The following is a 22,230-nucleotide window of genomic DNA, read 5'->3' on the forward strand; positions in this document are numbered from 1 at the left end:
GGGACAGAGCAATCTCTGGATCAGATATATAACGGGACAGAGCAATCTCTGGATCAGATATATAACGGGACAGAGCAATCAATGGATCAGATATATAACGGGACAGAGCAATCACTGGATCAGATATATAACGGGACAGAGCAATCACTGGATCAGATATATAACGGGACAGAGCAATCACGATCAGATATATAACGAGACAGAGCAATCTCTGGATCAGATATATAACGGGACAGAGCAATCACGATCAGATATATAACGGGACAGAGCAATCACTGGATCTGATATATAACGGGACAGAGCAATCACTGGAGCAGATATATAACGGGACAGAGCAATCTCTGGATCAGATATATAATGAGACAGAGCAATCTCTGGATCAGATATATAACGGGACAGAGCAATCACGATCAGATATATAACGGGACAGAGCAATCACGATCAGATATATAACGGGACAGAGCAATCACGATCAGATATATAACGGGACAGAGAAATCACGATCAGATATATAACGGGACAAAGCAATCACGATCAGATATATAACGGGACAGAGCAATCACTGGATCAGATATATAACGGGACAGAGCAATCTCTGGATCAGATATATAACGGGACAGAGCAATCTCTGGATCAGATATATAACGGGACAGAGCAATCACGATCAGATATATAACGGGACAGAGCAATCTCTGAATCAAATATATAACGGGACAGAGCAATCACTGGATCAGATATATAACGGGACAGAGCAATCACTGGATCAGATATATAACGGGACAGAGCAATCACTGGATCAGATATATAACGGGACAGAGCAATCACTGGATCAGATATATAACGGGACAGAGCAATCACTGGATCAGATATATAACGGGACAGAGCAATCACTGGAGCAGATATATAACGGGACAGAGCAATCTCTGGATCTGATATATAACGGGACAGAGCAATCTCTGGATCAGATATATAACGGGACAGAGCAATCACTGGATCAGATATATAACGGGACAGAGCAATCACGATCAGATATATAACGGGACAGAGCAATCACGATCAGATATATAACGGGACAGAGCAATCACTGGATCAGATATATAACGGGACAGAGCAATCTCTGGATCAGATATATAACGGGACAGAGCAATCTCTGGATCAGATATATAACGGGACAGAGCAATCACGATCAGATATATAACGGGACAGAGCAATCACGATCAGATATATAACGGGACAGAGCAATCACTGGATCAGATATATAACGGGACAGAGCAATCACTGGAGCAGATATATAACGGGACAGAGCAATCTCTGGATCAGATGTATAACGGGACAGAGCAATCTCTGGATCAGATATATAACGGGACAGAGCAATCTCTGGATCAGATATATAACGGGACAGAGCAATCACTGGATCAGATATATAACGGGACAGAGCAATCACGATCAGATATATAACGGGACAGAGCAATCACGATCAGATATATAACGGGACAGAGCAATCACTGGATCAGATATATAACGGGACAGAGCAATCACTGGATCAGATATATAACAGGACAGAGCAATCTCTGGATCAGATATATAACGGGACAGAGCAATCACTGGATCAGATATATAACGGGACAGAGCAATCTCTGGATCAGATATATAACGGGACAGAGCAATCGCTGGATCAGATATATAACGGGACAGAGCAATCACTGGATCAGATATATAACGGGACAGAGCAATCACGATCAGATATATAACGGGACAGAGCAATCTCTGGATCAGATATATAACGGGACAGAGCAATCACGATCAGATATATAACGGGACAGAGCAATCACGATCAGATATATAACGGGACAGAGCAATCACTGCATCAGATATATAACGGGACAGAGCAATCACGATCAGATATATAACGGGACAGAACAATCTCTGGATCAGATATATAACGGGACAGAGCAATCACGATCAGATATATAACGGGACAGAGCAATCACGATCAGATATATAACGGGACAGAGCAATCACGATCAGATATATAACGGGACAGAGCAATCTCTGGATCAGATATATAACGGGACAGAGCAATCACTGGATCAGATATATAACGGGACAGAGCAATCACGATCAGATATATAACGGGACAGAGCAATCACGATCAGATATATAACGGGACAGAGCAATCTCTGGATCAGATATATAACGGGACAGAGCAATCTCTGGATCAGATATATAACGGGACAGAGCAATCTCTGGATCAGATATATAACGGGACAGAGCAATCACTGGATCAGATATATAACGGGACAGAGCAATCACGATCAGATATATAACGGAACAGAGCAATCACTGGATCAGATATATAACGGGACAGAGCAATCACGATCAGATATATAACGGGACAAAGCAATCTCTGGATCAGATATATAACGGGACAGAGCAATCACGATCAGATATATAACGGGACAGAGCAATCACGATCAGATATATAACGGGACAGAGCAATCACTGGATCAGATATATAACGGGACAGAGCAATCACTGGATCAGATATATAACGGGACAGAGCAATCACTGGATCAGATATATAACGGGACAGAGCAATCACTGGATCAGATATATAACGGGACAGAGCAATCACGATCAGATATATAACGGGACAGAGCAATCACTGGATCTGATATATAACGGGACAGAGCAATCACTGGATCAGATATATAACGGGACAGAGCAATGTCTGGATCAGATATATAACGGGACAGAGCAATGTCTGGATCAGATATATAACGGGACAGAGCAATCTCTGGATCAGATATATAACGGGACAGAGCAATCACTGGATCAGATATATAACGGGACAGAGCAATCACGATCAGATATATAACGAGACAGAGCAATCTCTGGATCAGATATATAACGGGACAGAGCAATCACCATCAGATATATAACGGGACAGAGCAATCACTGGATCTGATATATAACGGGACAGAGCAATCACTGGAGCAGATATATAACGGGACAGAGCAATCTCTGGATCAGATATATAACGAGACAGAGCAATCTCTGGATCAGATATATAACGGGACAGAGCAATCACGATCAGATATATAACGGGACAGAGCAATCACGATCAGATATATAACGGGACAGAGCAATCACGATCAGATATATAACGGGACAGAGCAATCACGATCAGATATATAACGGGACAGAGCAATCACGATCAGATATATAACGGGACAGAGCAATCACGATCAGATATATAACGGGACAGAGCAATCACTCGATCAGATATATAACGGGACAGAGCAATCTCTGGATCAGATATATAACGGGACAGAGCAATCACGATCAGATATATAACGGGACAGAGCAATCACGATCAGATATATAACGGGACAGAGCAATCACTGGATCAGATATATAACGGGACAGAGCAATCACGATCAGATATATAACGGGACAGAGCAATCACTGGATCAGATATATAACGGGACAGAGCAATCTCTGGATCAGATATATAACGGGACAGAGCAATCTCTGGATCAGATATATAACGGGACAGAGCAATCACGATCAGATATATAACGGGACAGAGCAATCTCTGAATCAGATATATAACGGGACAGAGCAATCACTGGATCAGATATATAACGGGACAGAGCAATCACTGGATCAGATATATAACGGGACAGAGCAATCACTGGATCAGATATATAACGGGACAGAGCAATCACTGGATCAGATATATAACGGGACAGAGCAATCACTGGATCAGATATATAACGGGACAGAGCAATCACTGGAGCAGATATATAACGGGACAGAGCAATCTCTGGATCTGATATATAACGGGACAGAGCAATCTCTGGATCAGATATATAACGGGACAGAGCAATCACTGGATCAGATATATTACGGGACAGAGCAATCACGATCAGATATATAACGGGACAGAGCAATCACGATCAGATATATAACGGGACAGAGCAATCACTGGATCAGATATATAACGGGACAGAGCAATCTCTGGATCAGATATATAACGGGACAGAGCAATCTCTGGATCAGATATATAACGGGACAGAGCAATCACGATCAGATATATAACGGGACAGAGCAATCACAATCAGATATATAACGGGAAAGAGCAATCACTGGATCAGATATATAACGGGACAGAGCAATCACTGGAGCAGATATATAACGGGACAGAGCAATCTCTGGATCAGATATATAACGGGACAGAGCAATCACGATCAGATATATAACGGGACAGAGCAATCACGATCAGATATATAACGGGACAGAGCAATCTCTGGATCAGATATATAACGGGACAGAGCAATCACGATCAGATATATAACGGGACAGAGCAATCACGATCAGATATATAACGGGACAGAGCAATCTCTGGATCAGATATATAACGGGACAGAGCAATCACTGGATCAGATATATAACGGGACAGAGCAATCACTGGAGCAGATATATAACGGGACAGAGCAATCACGATCAGATATATAACGGGACAGAGCAATCACTGGATCAGATATATAACGGGACAGAGCAATCTCTGGATCAGATATATAACGGGACAGAGCAATCACTGGATCAGATATATAACGGGACAGAGCAATCTCTGGATCAGATATATAACGGGACAGAGCAATCACGATCAGATATATAACGGGACAGAGCAATCACGATCAGATATATAACGGGACAGAGCAATCTCTGGATCAGATATATAACGGGACAGAGCAATCACGATCAGATATATAACGGGACAGAGCAATCACGATCAGATATATAACGGGACAGAGCAATCACGATCAGATATATAACGGGACAGAGCAATCTCTGGATCAGATATATAACGGGACAGAGCAATCACGATCAGATATATAACGGGACAGAGCAATCACGATCAGATATATAACGGGACAGAGCAATCTCTGGATCAGATATATAACGGGACAGAGCAATCACTGGATCAGATATATAACGGGACAGAGCAATCACGATCAGATATATAACGGGACAGAGCAATCTCTGGATCAGATATATAACGGGACAGAGCAATCACGATCAGATATATAACGGGACAGAGCAATCACGATCAGATATATAACGGGACAGAGCAATCTCTGGATCAGATATATAACGGGACAGAGCAATCACTGGATCAGATATATAACGGGACAGAGCAATCACTGGAGCAGATATATAACGGGACAGAGCAATCACGATCAGATATATAACGGGACAGAGCAATCACTGGATCAGATATATAACGGGTACAGAGCAATCTCTGGATCAGATATATAACGGGACAGAGCAATCACGATCAGATATATAACGGGACAGAGCAATCTCTGGATCAGATATATAACGGGACAGAGCAATCACTGGATCAGATATATAACGGGACAGAGCAATCTCTGGATCAGATATATAACGGGACAGAGCAATCACTGGAGCAGATATATAACGGGACAGAGCAATCTCTGGATCTGATATATAACAGGACACAGCAATCTCTGGATCAGATATATAACGGGACAGAGCAATCACGATCAGATATATAACGGGACAGAGCAATCACTGGATCAGATATATAACGGGACAGAGCAATCACGATCAGATATATAACGGGACAGAGCAATCACTGGAGCAGATATATAACGGGACAGAACAATCATGATCAGATACATAACACCGTATAGTTGGGGGCAGGATACATGGGGTAACTGCTCAATGCTGGTCACGAGACCCCCTTCCCCCACGAGGTGAGTTCCCTTCTCGGTTGTTCACCTACAGTGGGGTGCAATCCTCCTTTCCCACAATTGTTTCCTCTTTTTTCACAGATACACTTCATAGTTGAAGCTCAGAGTTTTGATCAATGAAGGAAACTGCTTGGACATGTTTTATATGTGGCAAGCTTACTATTCAATAGAACTTTGCTGTCATTTAAGACCAAAGCTCCAGCTTAGATTCAGCAGTAAACATTAGATTCAGTATGAGCTCCTCCCTGTTGCCTCTCAACATCTACAGCTGCATCAGGGAGGAACATGCATTTACTTCTTTTAAACATGCCCATCATTCCAAAGCAATAATGCTCTCCTTCTCTCTAATATGCTCCTTTACCAAAATAATTTTGTATCATTTGCTTTCTTTTGCCAAGGTAATCTGTGACAATTTTGTGTTTTGCTAAAATTAATTGGTGCATTAAAAGCATTTGAACTCTTTCAGGCTCTGGACACCTGGTCTGCTTTTGACAGATATTTTGATCAGTTATCAAGCATGGTGAAATTCCAATGGTGTACATGATATTTCCTCAACAGTAATAATTGACAAACAGGTGGTTACCAACAGTCAGGGAAATGTTTGGTGGAAACTTGATAAAATGTTTTAAATAATTGCAGTGAGAAGTGTTTCTAGATGAATGATAGCACTACAAAATTTCAATATGCAATCAGCAATGCTGTACTTGACCATTGAGAATACAGGGAGCACTCTTAGCTTCTGCTCTTTGCATCTCCTTCCTCTGTCGGCATGGCCAAGATTGTAACTCTCATATGTTGGATCGATGTCCTCTCATTCTGTGATATGGTGAGTTAAACCAGCAACATGCTGTGCCTCCCCATTACTAATAGAGGTTCACCCAAATGCAGCCACACTAAACAGTTCTAGTTATAAATGAGATCTAGACAAATAAAAGTGCCTTCAAATGGTTTCAGTAACTTACAGTTCATCTGGGCAGTTGATTGGCTGGGCTATTCTGTATCCATCCTTAAGATAAGCAGCCATCTCAAAAGGATCAATGTCGACATACGGAGTCTGTCCCAGAGTCATTAGTTCCCACAGCGTAACTCCAAATGCCCACTTAATAGAAGAAAAACAAATATTAGGATAATGTGTATCAAGAAACTCTGGTGTAAGTATCATAGAATCATAGAATGTTATGGCACAGAAGGAGGCCATTCGGCCCATCATGTCCGTGCCGGCCGAAAAAGAGCTATCCAGCTTAATCCCACATCCCAGCACTTGGTCCGTAGCCCTGTAGGTTACAGCACTTCAGGTACACATCCAAATACTTTTTAAATGAGTTGAGGGTTTCTGCCTTTACCACCCTTTCAGGCAGTGAGTTCCAGACCCCCACCACCCTCTGGGTGAAAAAATTTCTCCTCAGCTCCCCTCTAATCCTTCTACCAATTACTTTAAATCTATGCCCCCTGGTTATTGACCCCTCTGCTAAGGGAAATAAGTCCTCCCTGTCCACTCTATCTAGTCCAGTCATAATTTTATATACCTCAATTAAATCTCCCCTCAGCCTCCTTTGTTCCAAAGAAAACAATCCCAGCTTGTCCAAACTTTTCTCATAGCTAAAATTCTACAGCCCTGGCAACATCCTTGTAATCTCCTCTGTACCCTCTCTAGTGCAATCACATCTTTCCTGTAATATGGTGACCAGACGCAGTACTTAAAACTGTGGTCTAACCAATCTTTTATACAGTTCTAGCAAAACCTCCGTGCTCTTATATTCTATGCCTCGGCTAATAGAGGAAAATATCCGTATGCCTTTTTAACCACTTCTTAATCTACCTGTCCTGCTGCCTTCAGGGATCTGTGGACATGCACTCCAAGTTCTCTCACTTCCTCTACACCTTTCAGTATCCTCCCATTTATTGTGTACTCCCTTGCCTTGTTTGCCATCCCCAAATGCATTACCTCACACTTCTCCAGACTGAATTCCATTTGCCACTTTTCTGCCCATCTGACCAGTCCATTGATATCTTCCTGCTCACTATCTTTCCTCCTCACTATCAACCACACGGCCAATTTTTGTATCATCTGCAAACTTCTTGATCGTGTCCCTTACATTCAAGTCCAAATCATTGATATAGACCACAAAAAGCAAGAAACCTAGAACTGAGCCTTGCAGAACCTCACTGGAAACAGCCTTCCAGTCCCAAAAACACCTGTCAACCATTACCCTTTGCTTCCTGCCACTGAGCCGATTTTGGATCCAACTTGCCACTTTCCCTTGGATCCCATGAGCTTTTACTTTTTCACCAGTCTGCCATGTGGGACCTTGTCAAAAGCCTTGCTAAAATTCACGTACACTACATCAAACGGGTTACCCTCATCGACCCTCCTTGTTACCTCCTCAAAAAATTCAATCAAGTTAGTCAGACATGGCCTTCCCTTAACAAATCCATGCTGACTGTCCTTGATTAACCCATGCCTTTCTAAATGACGGTTTATGCTGTCCCTTAGAATTGATTCCAATAATTTGCCCACCACCGAGGTTAGACTGATTGGCCTATAATTACTCGGTCTATTTCTTTCTCCTTTTTAAACAACGGTACAGCGTTAGCAGTTCTTCAATCCTCCGGCACCTTGCCCGCAGGCAGGGAGGATTGGAAAATGATGGTCAGAGCCTCCCTTGCTTCTCTCAACAGCCTGGGATACATTTCATGTGGGCCTGGCAATTTATCTACTTTCAAAGATGCTACACTCCTGAATACTTCCTCTCTCACTATGTTTATTCCATCCAATATTTCATACTCCTTCTCCTCAACTACAATCTCTGCATTGACCCCCTCTTTTGTGAAGTAGTAGTGATGGAATGGGATGGAGAGGGGTTACAGGATCACTGCTCTATTTGTTCAGAGAGCAAGTGTTTTGTAGTGAGGGACGATAAATAGGACATTTATCAAAATAATTTACATCATGTTTTTTCCAAATATCTCAGCAACAGTAATTTATTACTAAATGGTTCTGTTTGAATAAACATGTTTGAACTCAGGACTTTTATTCAGATTATTCAAACTTCAAAAATCATGCAGTCTTTCTAGAATTTAGTGCTTATATTAGCCATTTTGCTGCTGGTGGTCTTTGAGACCTCTCAAAACACACAAATAAAAAGCAGCTGTGCTAACCATTCAGATATATTACAAATATTAATAAAACATCAAAAGTGTAAATTAATTTGTCATACTTCATGATTGCTAATTAAACAACCCATTGAATATTATACTTCAATTGTTTTTCAACTATTCAGGAGTTTAACGTTTTTATACAAGAAAAAACAAGCTCCAGTTACTTTCACTGCTACTAAAAATGCTGTTAGACTTTTCCATTACTGGACCAGGGTGGGAGATAAAGAAAGTGGCTTACAAACAGCCTTGAGAGGTAAGCTGCCAGTTGTAGTCTGTTACTTTGTACATAATTCTGACAATCACAACTCTTAGAGATTGAAGAGAATTTTGCAGCCTCACCCAGCCCAAGTTGTTCTCAATTGCCCTTTGCAGGTTTTCTCCCGAGGGCCCTAAGCTCCTAAATCCAGGCTTGTGTATTTGGAGCAAAAACAGACCAGAGTCTCAGAAGAAGTAAGAGGTGCTGGAGGAATGGGAGCAGTATTCCCTGGAACAGTAAATAAACACATGGCTGCTCTAATAAACACACACAACCTCTCGTGTACAGTTATTTACATTATTGAACTCAGATCAAGTCCAAAACTTCATGCTGTATGTTGTGTTGATGTCCCAATTAACCTCATAGGCTCCTAAGGCTTTCAATCACTTGCCAAAGGAGAGAGGGGAAGAGACAAACGATCCTGGTGTACTTTTGAGAATGTTAGTCTTCTTGTCAATGATAAAAACATTTTTTGATGTGTTGTGCACCCCTCCCCCATCCCTCAAGCTCCAATATATGGTGGTTGGCACTGGAATCAGGAGTGAAAGATCTTATCTTGCATTCCAGAGACAAAAGAAAGCAGAGGCTCGTCGTGTTTGACATAAATGCAGCCAATATGGAGGAACCCAGATAGTCGTAGAGTGCGCAAAAAAAAAATCAACAAAGCATATCTAAAAGTTTGAATTCCAGCCAACTACTCCAAATTGAGCCTCAGGTTCCCAATACAGCAGCAGGCCTCTCAGAGAAAATATTTTCCAAAGATTAACAACTGTATATAGATAACTTTCTGAATAAGAATAAGTATTTTATTGGTGATTTAGAAGATTTTTTTTAAATTTCAGCTAATCACTAATATCTGTCCTATGGATTTGTGATGCCCTAAGTTTTGAAGTCCCAAGGAATGATTCCCTCAAGGGTAACACTTTCAAATGCAACAATGTAGAAAGCAAGATGCAAATGACGTGTGCTAGACATATATACATAGATTTAAGTGGTATGCAGAATATTAGCTACTTCACCCATGGAATACAAGTACAATTTCTGCAAAAGTTTTTTTCAGATGAGAAAAGTGATTAGGGCTTCCACATACCCCTCAAATCATGATCGGCATCACTGCAAATAAGAACAAAGATAACATCTCAACCACTCATTTACAGGACTAAGATGACGTTAACATAATGAATCAGTCTGTGCCTGCATGCAGACAGACCTCGACAACATCCAGGCTTGCGCTGATAAGTGGCAAGTAACATTCGCGCCAGACAAGTGCCAGGCAATGACCATCTCCAACAAGAGAGAGTCCAACCACCTCCCCTTGACATTCAACAGCATTACCATCGCCGAATCCCCCACCATCAACATCCTGGGGGTCACCATTGACCAGAAACTTAACTGGACCAGCCACATAAATACTGTGGCTACGAGAGCAGGTCAGAGGCTGGGTATTCTGCGGCGAGTGATTCACCTCCTGACTCCCCAAAGCCTTTCCACCATCTACAAGGCACAAGTCAGGAGTGTGATGGAATACTCTCCACTTGCCTGGATGAGTGCAGCTCCAACAATACTCAAGAAGCTCGACACCATCCAGGACAAAGCAGTCCGCTTGACTGGCACCCCATCCACCACCCTAAACATTCACTCCCTCCACCACTGGCGCACAGTGGCTGCAGTGTGTACCATCCACAGGGTGCACTGCAGCAACTTGCCAAGGCTTCTTCGACAGCACCTCCCAAACCCGCGACCTCTACCAGCTAGAAGGACAAGGGCAGCAGGCACATGGGAACAACACCACCTGCACGTTCCCCTCCAAGTCACACTCCATCCCTACTTGGAAATATATCGTTGTTCCTCCATTGTCGCTGGGTCACAATCCTGGAACTCCCTTCCTAACAGCACTGTGGGAGAACCGTCACCACACGGACTGCAGCGGTTCAAGAAGGCAGCTCACCACCACCTTCTCAAGGGCAATTAGGGATGGGCAATAAATGCCGGCCTCGCCAGTGACACCCACATCCCGTGAACAAATAAAAAACATTCTAGTTATCAACAGGTGATAATTAGAACTTTGCAAATTTAACTCATTTGTTTTGATCTGGATAAACAAATTCAGTGAGGTATTATGTTTGTGTGTATGTATGTGCATTTTGCATTTTCTAACTGTCAACACAATACAGGTGATAATAGGGCTGTTCTACCGATCAATACAATCAAGTGGATAGAGCTGGTTGCTTCAAAGTTCTTTTTTTTTAAAAATGAACTTAATTACGATGAGGAACTGCAACTTAATGAACATTCAGAAGTTTATAGAGCAGAAAATAAAAGCTGCAAGAGATGTGTAATCAGTGGTGTCTTACACACAACCCTGTTTGTTTTAAAAAGAAACACACAATCAAAAGATTTTGAAATTTGTCCTCTAGCTTTTTTTTGATTAGCTTCTAGCAGTCCGCTCAAAGAAAAATATTTAATTAGTACAGCTGCCTGAACTTCTGATGCATCCGGGAAATTAGGCTTTAGGTTCACATTTAGACTGCACACACCAAGTTAAAAAAAAATCAGGTCAAAGTCCAAGCTTTTGGGAGAGGCTGAGGCCTTCAAGTAAAAAAATGATGGCAGTCATTAAAAAATACAAAATTGATGCATTTGATCATGTTATTGTGAAATATGTATTTATTCAGTTACTAAGAAAATAATGGCCTGAAAAAGATTTCAGAACGCATGGGGCTGGGGGTGCGCTTTGAAAGCTGCAGTGCTCATGAGGCCAGTAAATATTTTTAAGTGATTTTCGTTTAATCTTTGAGTTTTTGATCAATCTAATTGTTCTAGTTTTTTCCTTTATCCTGTGCTAGTGTAGTGCAGCATTGCATATATTTGTAAAATTAATTAAATTGCAGGATGCAAGGCAATTTTTCAATCGTCATAAGACTGCTTTGGAACTTTAACACACCGACAATCAGTGGGTCAATACATTGCCACTCCTGAATGCCTGATCAGATATTGTTTGGTAGGTGTAGATCATGTTTTGATACCGTATCTTTTATATTAATAAACAACCAATCTGAGGTGAACCATGAGTTGTGTCGATTGAATTTCTATTAACTTTATCGGAAATGAGCTTGGGGAACTTTCCTGTGACATCCTTGTATGTCATAAATGTTGCAATGCAATTATACCGAGAGTCTCTTGGGAGTAAATCACAGATTCAAAGATTGTGTGTGCTGTTCAACTGAGACAATCAGGAACATACTCAATAGCGTGTACAGAATTTCCAACAGAAATTAACACAAAATTACTCAGTTACATAATGTGTGTTACCAAAAAGCACTCTTTAATTATTGTCTACAGCTTACATATAGATTAACAAAAACAAAACATAAATGGGTATGGAGATTAATTATGAAGCAGAGATAAATATTTGGGTTTGTTTATACAATATTTCTGCACACATATATTTAAGCTGTTTTTTTTTCAATTGGTGCACTTCAGTGCATTAAATACCACATGGAAGCGCAGAGACAAAGAGGGGACATTGTGAAATCACTAACTGTCTCAGGAATGCAGCTGTTGCATCAATTCACAGGCATGAATGAAGAACATAACATAGGATGAAATGACCAACCATCAATCGTTGGGTCTTGTTTCTAATGAGAGTGTCATCAGGAGATAGTATCATTAACGCACACCTCATTTAAAAACTTCTGCCATTAACATGCAACTATAAATCAATTAGCTTTCTGCTCATTTTCAGATAGGTTTTTAAAAAAAAATTACCTAAAGAGTGATCGCTGGACATATTAGAGATCTCATTTGACAAATTCAGTAACAATTCCTCAAATTCCCTGCCTCTCGTTGGTAAGTTGTTTTATCCGTTCCCTCAGAGTCTGGCTTAATAACTGATTCAAGCTATTTCTTGTCCCATTATCATTAGCATTCACCATTTACAAAAATAACAACTTACATTAATGTAGCGGTTGTCACATCTGAAAGACATTTCAAAGTGCTTTGCAGAATGAAGTAAATGGACAGCGAGTGGAAAAAACATGTAGAATTGAGTTAGATGACACTGCTGAACAGAAAAGTCTTTGCCTGTGTTTTAAAAATAGGAAAGGAGGAAATAAGGAGGCAGCATTTTGGGCAGGCAATTGAGGGCAGAGGCATGGTGGATGAAAGTACCATCACCAATGGAGCAAAGAGGATGGGGAAGGAGTAGACAACTATTATCAGAAAAGTGAAAGGTGCCAGCGTGGAAAAAGGGCTGAAGGAGGTAACTGAGGTAGAGTTTGGCAAAGTCATGTCGGCATTTGAAGGTGAAGACAAGAATCTTTAAGTTGATTCAAAGGAAATTGGCAAGGATAAATGAAATGAATGCGTTGAGTTGGAAAGGACTGCTTCATTCTGAATGAGTTGCAGTTTATGGAGTGTGAAAACAAGGAGATTGACTAGGAGAACATTGGAGAAATTGCCCCGTAAATGATTAATGTAAAGATTAGGGTCTCGATGGCAGCAATGGAGAGGTAGAGGTTGCTACTGTAAGGATAAAAAAAGGTCTTGGTAGCACAATGGATTTGGAAAAGGAAGTAAGGCCAGCATCAAGTTGCACATAAGAAATAGGAGCAGGAGTAGTCCATACGGCCCCTCGAGCCTGCTCCACCATTCAATAAGATCACGGCTGATCTTCGATCTCAATTCCACTTTCTCGCCCGATGCCCATAGCCCTTGATTCCCTTACAGTCCAAAAATCTATCAATCTCATTCTTAAATATATTCAATGACTGAGCATCCATGGCCCTCTGGAGTAGAGAATTCCAAAGATTCACAACCTCTGAATGAAGAAATTCCTCATCTCAGTGCTAAATGGCCAACCCCTTACCCTGAGACTATGCCCCCGAGTTCTAGACTCTCCATCCAGGGGAAACAGCCTCTCAGCATCTATCCTGTCAAGCCCTCTCAGAATTTTACATGTTTCAATGAGATCACCTCTCGTTCTTCTAAACTCCAGAGAGTATAGGCCCATTCTACTCAATCTCTCCTCATAGGACAACCCTCTCATCCCAGGAATTAATCTAGTGAATCTTCATTGCACCGCCACTAAGGCAAGTGTAGAATCACAGAATCATTGAAAATTTATGGCACAGAAGGAGGCCATTCGGCCCATCATGTCCGCCCCGGCTAAGAAATGAGTAAACCCAGCCTAATCCCACTTTCCCACATTTGGTCCGTAGCCCTGCAGGTCACGGTTCTTCAGGTGCACATCCAAGGATTTTTTAAAATGAGTTGAGGGTTTCTGCCTCTACCACCCTCTCAGGCAGTGAGTTCCAGACCCCCACCACCCTCTGGGTGAAAATTGTTTTCCTAATTTCCGCTCTAATCCTTCTACCAATCACTTTAAATCTATGCCCCCTGGTTATTGACCCCTCTGCTAAGGGAAATAGGTCCTTCCTATTCACTCTATCTAGGCCCCTCAATCAAATCACCCATTCCTCTGTTCCAAGGAAAAAAACCCCAGCTTATCCAATCTGTCATCATAGCTAATTCTCCAGTCCTGGCAACATCCTCGTAAATCTCCTCTGCAACCTCTCTGGTGCAATTACATCCTTCCTGTAATGTGGTGACCCGAACTGTGCGCAGTACTCAAGCTGTGGCCTAACCAGTGTTTTATACAGTTTAAGCACAACATCCCTGCTTTTATATTCTGTGCCTTTGCTAATAAAGGAAAGCATTCCATATGCCTTCTTAACCACCTTACCTACCTGTCCTGCTACCTTCAGGGATCTGTGAACATGCATTCCAAGGTCCCTCACTTCCTCTACACCAATCAGTAACCTCACATTTATTGTGTATTCCCTTGCCTTGTTTGTTCTCCCCAGGTGCATTACCTCACACTTCACCGGATTGAATTCCATTTGTCACTTTTCTGCCCATCTGACCAGTCCATTGATATCTTCCTGCAGTCTACAGCTTTCCTCCTCACTATCAACCACACGGCCAATCTTAGTGTCATCCGCAAATTTCTTAATCATGCCCTCTACGTTTAAGTCCAAATCGTTAATGTATACCACAAAAAGCAAAGATCCTAGTACCAAGCCCTGCGGCACCCACTGGAAACAGCCTTCCAGTCGCAAAAACACCCAATCGTTACCCTTCGCTTCCTGCCACTGAGCCAATTTTGGATCCAATTTGCCACATTCCCTTGGATCCTATGCGACTTTACTTTTTTGACCAATCTGCCATGTGGGACCTTGTCAAAAGCCTTGCTAAAAGTATATCCTTCCTTAAGAAGGCCAAAACTGTACACAATACTCCAGGTGTGGTCTCACCAAAGCCCTGTACAATTGCAGCAAGATTTCCTTACTCTTGTACTCCAACCCTCTTACAATAAAGGCCAACATACCATTTGCCTTCCTAATTGCTTGCTGAACCTGCATATTAACTTTGTGATTTGTGTACAAGGGCACCCAAATCCCTCTGTACGCCAACATTTAATAGTTTCTCACCATTTAAAAAATACTCAATTTTTCTATTCTTCCTTATAAATTGAATAATCTAACATTTCCCCACATTATACTCCATCTGCCACTTTCTTGGCCACTCATTTAATCTGTCTATATCCCTTTGCAGACTGTGTCCTCCCCACAGCTTACTTTCCCACCTAGCTTTGTATCGTCAGTAAACTTGGATACATTACACCATTAGAAACACCAAAGCCATCATCCTCGGCCCCCACCACAAACTCCGTACGTTCCACCGATTCCATCCCCCTCCCTGACCAGTCTCATGCTAGACTGTTTGCAACCTTGGCGTCCTATTTGATCCCGAGCTGAGCGCATAATCGCTCCATCACAAAGACCACATACTTCCACCTCTAACATTGCCCGTTTCTGCCCCTCCCACAGCAGGCCATATTAGATTTAATAATGAGTAATGAGTCAGATTTAGCTAACAGCCTAATGGTGGGTGAATATTTATCTAATAGCGATCATGTTATGATCGAGTTCAATGTTGTATTTGAAAGGGAGAAACCCGTATCAGCTACTAAGATTCTAAATTTAGGTAAGGCCGACCTCAATGGGATAAGACAGAGACTGTCCACAGTAAACTGGGGCAAATCTGTTAATGAGTAAAACGACAGAAGATCAGTGGGAGGTGTTCAAAAAAGAATTTCACGTGATACAGAACCAGTTTATACCCCTAAGGGGTAAGAGCTCTAATTGCCAAAAAAAAATCCATGGACGACGAGGTAAGGTGACAAGATAAAACTGAAGAGAAAGCATTCAAAAACGCAAACAAATAGCACAGATCCTGGCTACTGGGAGAGATACAAAGAACAACAAAGGGCGACAAAACAGATATTAAGAGCTATAAAAAGAGTATGAAAAGAAACTTGCAAGAGATATCAAAATCAACACAAAATATTTTACAATTATATTAGGAAAATGAGGGTGGTCAAGAGCAATGAGGGCCCCTTAAAAACTGATAATGGTGATAGTACATGAAAATAAGGAAATGGCAGACATGTTAAATAATTACTGTGTGTCAGTATTTACAGTAGAGGAAACCTCAAGGAAACAAATTTTGAATTGGGGCGGGAACTCGCCATAATTAACCTAAGCAAATTAACAGTAATGAAGAAAATGATGGCACTAATGAGTGACAAATCCCCAGGACCAGATGGTTTCCATCCCAGGGTTTTAAAGGAAGTAGTTGAGAACATTGCAGATGCCGTAAGAGATCTTCCAAAGTTCTCTCAATTCAGGAACCGTTCCTTTAGATTAGAAAATTGCACATCACTCCGCTATTTAAGAAAGGTGAGCAGAGGAAACCAGGGAATTGTAGACCAGTTAGCCTAACACCTGTTGTGGGAACTTACTCGAGTCTATAATTAGGGATGGGCAATAAATGCTGGCCTTGCCAGCAACGCCCACATCCCATGAACGAATACAAAAAAAATTAAGGATAGAGTGACTAAACACCTTGAAAATTTTCAGCTGATCAGTGAGAGCCAGCATGGATTTATAAAGGGAAGGTCATGCCTGATGAACCTGACTGAATTTTTTTGAAGAGATGACTAAAGTAGTGGACAGGGGAATGTCTATGGATGTTGTTTATATGGACTTCCAGAAGGCATTCGATAAAGTCCCTCATAAGAGACTATTAGCTAAAGTTGAAGCTCATGGAATTGAGGGCAAATTATTGACCTGGTTAGGAAATTGGCTGAGCTGCAGTAGACAGAGTGTAGGGATAATGGGCAGGTACTCAAATTGGCAGGATGTGACTAGTGGTGTCCCACAGGGATCTGTGTTGGGGCCTCAACAATTCACTGTAGTTATTAATGACTTAGATGACGGGATAGAGAGCCACATATTCAATTTTGCCGATGACACAAAGATAGGCAGCATTATAAGCTGTGTAGATGGAAGCATAAAATTAGAGAGAGATAGTAATAGATTAAGTGAATGGGAAAAACTGTGGCAAATGAATTTCAATGTAGGCAAGTATGAGGTCATCCAGTTGGACCTAAAAAGGATAGATCAGAGTACTTTCTAAATGGTGAAAAGCTCGAAACAGTGGAGGTTCAAAGAGACCTAGAGGGTCCATGTACATAGATCAGTAAAATGTCATGGACAGGTACAGAAAATAATGGAATGCTGGCCTTTATACCCAGAGGACTCGAATACAAGGGGGTAGAAGTTATGTTACAGCTTTACAAAGCCCTGGTTAGACTACACCTGGAGTACTGTGTTCAGTTCTGGGCACCGCACCTTAGGAAGGATATATTGGCCTTGGAGGGAGAGCAGCGTAGATTCACGAGAATGATACCTGGACTCCAAGGGTTAAATTATGAGGAAAGATTACACAAACTAGGGTTGTATTTCCTGGAATTTAGAAGATTAAAAGGTGATTTGATCGAAGTTTTCAGGATACTAAGGGCAACTGATAGGGTAGATAGAGAGAAACTATTTCTGCTGGTTCGGGGTGTCTTGGACAAGGCGACATAGCCTAAAAGTTCGAGCCAGCACTTGCAGGAGTGAAGTTAGGAAACACTTCTACACGCAAAGGGTGGTAGGAGTTTGGAACTCTCATCTACAAACGGCAGTTGATGCGAGCTCAACTGTTAATTTTAAATCTGAGATTGAGAGATTTTTGTTAACCAAAGGTATTAAGGGGTGTGGGGCTATGGAGGGTATACGAAGTTAGATCACAGATCAGCCATGATCTCACTGAATGGTGGAACAGGCTCGAGGGACGAAATGGCCTACTCTTGTTCCTGTTTCCAGTGGGGTTCTACAGGGCTCAGTACTAGGTCCTTTGCTTGTGGTATATATCAATGATTTAGATTTAAATGCAAGGGGCATGATTAAGAAGTCTGCAGATGATACTATCAACCACACGGCCAATTTTTGTGAGGAGGAAAGCTGTAGACTGCAGGAAGATATCAATGGACTGGTCAGGTGAGCAGAAAGGTGGCAAATGGAATTCAATCCAGGAGAAGTGTGAGGTAATGCATTTGGGGAGGGCAAACAAGGCAAGGGAATACACAATAAATGGAAGGATATTGAGAAGTGTAGAGGAACAGAGGGACCTTGGATGCATGTCCACAGATTCCTGAAGGTAGCAAGACAGGTAGATAAGGTGGTTAAGGCGGTATACGGGATACTTGCCTTTATTAGCCGAGGCATAGAATATAAGAGCAGGGAAGTTATGCTAGAGCAGTATAAAACACTAGTTAGGCCACAGCTTGAGTACTGTGTACAGTTCTGGTCACCACATTATGGGAAAGATGTGATTGCACTAGAAAGGGTAAAGAGGAGATTTAAGAGGATGATGCCAGGACTGGAGAATTTTAGCTATAGGAAAGATTGGATAGGCTGGGGTTGTTTTCTTTCGAACAAAGGAGGCTGATGGGAGATTTAATTGAGGTATATAAAGTTATAAGGGGACGAGATAGAGTGGATAGGGGGAACCTATTTCCCTTAGCAGAGGGGTCAGTGACCAGGGTGCATTGATTTCAAGTGATTGGTAGAAGGATTAGAGGGGAGTTGAGGCGAACCTTTTTCACCCAGAGGGTGGTGGGGGCCTGGAGCTCACTGCCTGAGAGGGTGGTAGAGGCAGAAACCCTCAACTCATTTAAAAAGTACTGCGATGTGCACTTGAAGTGCTGTAACCTACAGGGCTATGGACCAAGTGCTGGAAAGTAGGATTAGGCTGGATTGCTCTTTTTCGGCCGGCACAGACACGATAGGCCGAATGGCCTCCTTCTGGCTGTAAATTTCTATGATTCTACGTTCCTATAAATTAAATGGTATAATTTTAAAAGGGGTGCAGGGACAGAAAGACCTGGGAGTTCACATGCACAAATCTTTGAAGGTGCCAGGACACATTAAGAAGGCTGTAAAAATGCATACAGGCTTTATAAATAGAGTACAAAAGCAAGGAAGTTATGGTAAACCTTTATAAAGCACTGATTAGGCATCAGCTAGAGTATTGTGTCCAATTCTTGGCACCACATTTTAGGAGGGATGTCAAGGCCTTAGAGAGGATGCAGAAGAGATGGAATGATGCCAGGGATGAGGGACTTCAGTTTTGCGACGAGACAAGAAAGGCTGGTATTGTTCTCCTAAAAGCAGAGAAGGTTAAGGAGAGATTTGATAGAGGTTCAAAATTATGCAGGGTTTTGTTAGAGTACATAGGGAGAAACCATTGGCAGGAGGGCCTGTAACCAAAGGACAGGGATTTAAGACATGGGGAAAAGAGCCAGAGTGGAGATGAGGAGAATTTTTTTTACACAGTAGGTTGTTATGATCCGGAATGAACTGCCTGAAAGGGTGGTGGAAGCAGATGGAACAGTAACTTTCGAAAGGGAATTGGATAAATACTCGAAATTTGCAGGGCTAAGGGGAAAGAGCAGGGGAGTGGAACTAATTGGATAGCTTTTTCAAAGAGCCGGCACAGGCACGATGGGCTGAATGGCCTCCTTTTGTTTTGTACAATTCTAAAGCAAATTTTACAGCGGTGGCAGATTTATAAATTTCTGAAGGGGGCGCAAGCATTACTCACACCAGGTATATTTCCTACTTCCCAGAAAATGATGTTTGATACTTCATTTGGTGTATTTTCCAGTATTTTTGAGCCTACTTTAATTCTGTAATTTAACACCAGGTCACGCTGTGTCTGTTGTCCTCAACCTGCATGCTTCGTCCTTGATGCTGCATTTCAAGTGTGAGGATTCGTGCAATATTTTTCACTTTTCTAGTTTGAGTGTCTGCAAGGTATTGCCTTAACATCTGAGCAGTATTTGCCTGGGACGAGTAACAGAGAAATTGAGTTCGCTTTGGATATACTTTAACAGTGAATGACATTAAACTTCTCAGTCACACAACCTTGTCTCCATCAATATGTGCACAGGCTATGGTTTGAATAATGATTTACTCAAACCTCTGACATCTATCTATATATAAAAAGTCTTGTGTATAACATACACTTGCTTCCTGTATGGATCACACTTCCTGTCACACTTCAGCATGTACACTTTAGCGTGCCAGCTTGGCTCAGTTGGTAACACTCTGATCCGAGTTGGAGGGTTGCGGGTTCGTCCCACAACAAACTTAAGCACACAATTTAGGCTAACATTTCAATGCATGAATGAGGGAGTTCGGCATTGTTGGAGTCATCGTCTTTCAGATGACATGTTAAACTGAGGCCCCATCTGTATTCTCAGATGAACATAAAACATCCCATGGCATTGTTTGAAGAACGGGGAGTTCTCCAGGTGTCCTGGCGAATATTTATCCCTCAACCAGCATTGCTGAAAATAGAGTATCTGATCATTTATTTGCTGATCGTTGGACTTTGTTGCGCATAAATTGGCAACTGCATATACCAATTGTACCCTCACTTCAAAAGTAATCCATTGATTGTGAAGTTCTTTGGGACATCCCTAGGACGTGATACGGTACGACATAAAGGAAAGTTCTGTCACATATCGTCTGACTCACCATGAGCAATGTCATAGGTGATTTGTCTTTCTATAAAGAATCTTTGAAACCACTGCTCTGCAAACTAATATATGCTATTTTTATAAAAACCTCATGAGCAATATCACAGTATCAGCTGCAGCACCTACCACGATTTGCAATCTCTCCAAATCTTCGCTCAGCACCTAATCACATTCTGCACTCTTAAGACACACTGTCAACACAGGCCCATTTAACACTTGTACAACATTTAATCTTCAGGACTAAATTCTCACCTTGGAACAGCAGTATACCATCAGCTCTGTATCTGTTCATGTTTATTTTGATGTCTTTTTCTGTCCCAGGAAGGATAGGAAGCATGAGACACAAGCATGCATTTGAATTTAAAAAGTGAGCCACAGGGACTGATGGAAGATGTAGGAAGTTTGAGTGGGTTCAGTTACACACAGATTTTTGTCTACAAACATGGACAATGCAGACAATGGGTCCAAAATCTGACTGAACCATAACTCGCAGACGATTAGCATTCACACAGATAGCGCTCGGCTACGGTAACACAGCAACCATATACATATTTCTTATCAAATTTAATATGCACTAAATTTATGAAAAAGACTAAAGCAACTGGTGAGCACAATCTTATCAAGCACTAGGTATTTTCTGGTCAGGAATAAATTCAGAAACCTTCTTGAATATTGAGGAAAATTTGCTTGGACAATAAATATTTTTCCTGGAAGTCTGTTTCCAGTGGTGAAATTTCTACGGTATGGGTTGCAAACTTCTCCATGTGTACTCTGAAATAAGAGGGTAGGTGTAGCTTAAGAGCACGAATGCGTCTGTGCATATGTAGACACATGCATGTGTGCGTGTGTATACATGAACATGCGCATGCGATAGACTTCACGAGGACATAGACAGACTGGTAGAATGGGCGGTCAAGTGACAGATGAAATTTAATGCAGAGAAATGCGAAGAGATACATTTTGGTAGGAAAAATGAGGAGAGGCAAAATAAACTAAAGGATACAATTCTGAAAGGGGTGCAGGAACAGAGACAACTGGGG

At 41.7% G+C, this 22,230-nt stretch overlaps 1 long non-coding RNA gene across 1 annotated transcript; it reads left to right on the top strand.

Moving 5' to 3' along the window:
• The first annotated feature begins 6,326 nt into the window (after positions 1-6,326).
• Positions 6,327-9,472, top strand: LOC137309467 (uncharacterized). The gene is made up of 3 exons (XR_010959837.1): positions 6,327-6,358; positions 9,065-9,195; positions 9,315-9,472. It is a non-coding gene; the product is annotated as an uncharacterized lncRNA (long non-coding RNA).
• Positions 9,473-22,230: the final 12,758 nt, after the last annotated feature.

This window comes from Heptranchias perlo, unplaced genomic scaffold (assembly GCF_035084215.1).
Source record: "Heptranchias perlo isolate sHepPer1 unplaced genomic scaffold, sHepPer1.hap1 HAP1_SCAFFOLD_1646, whole genome shotgun sequence".
Classification (NCBI taxonomy): Eukaryota; Metazoa; Chordata; class Chondrichthyes; order Hexanchiformes; family Hexanchidae; genus Heptranchias; species Heptranchias perlo.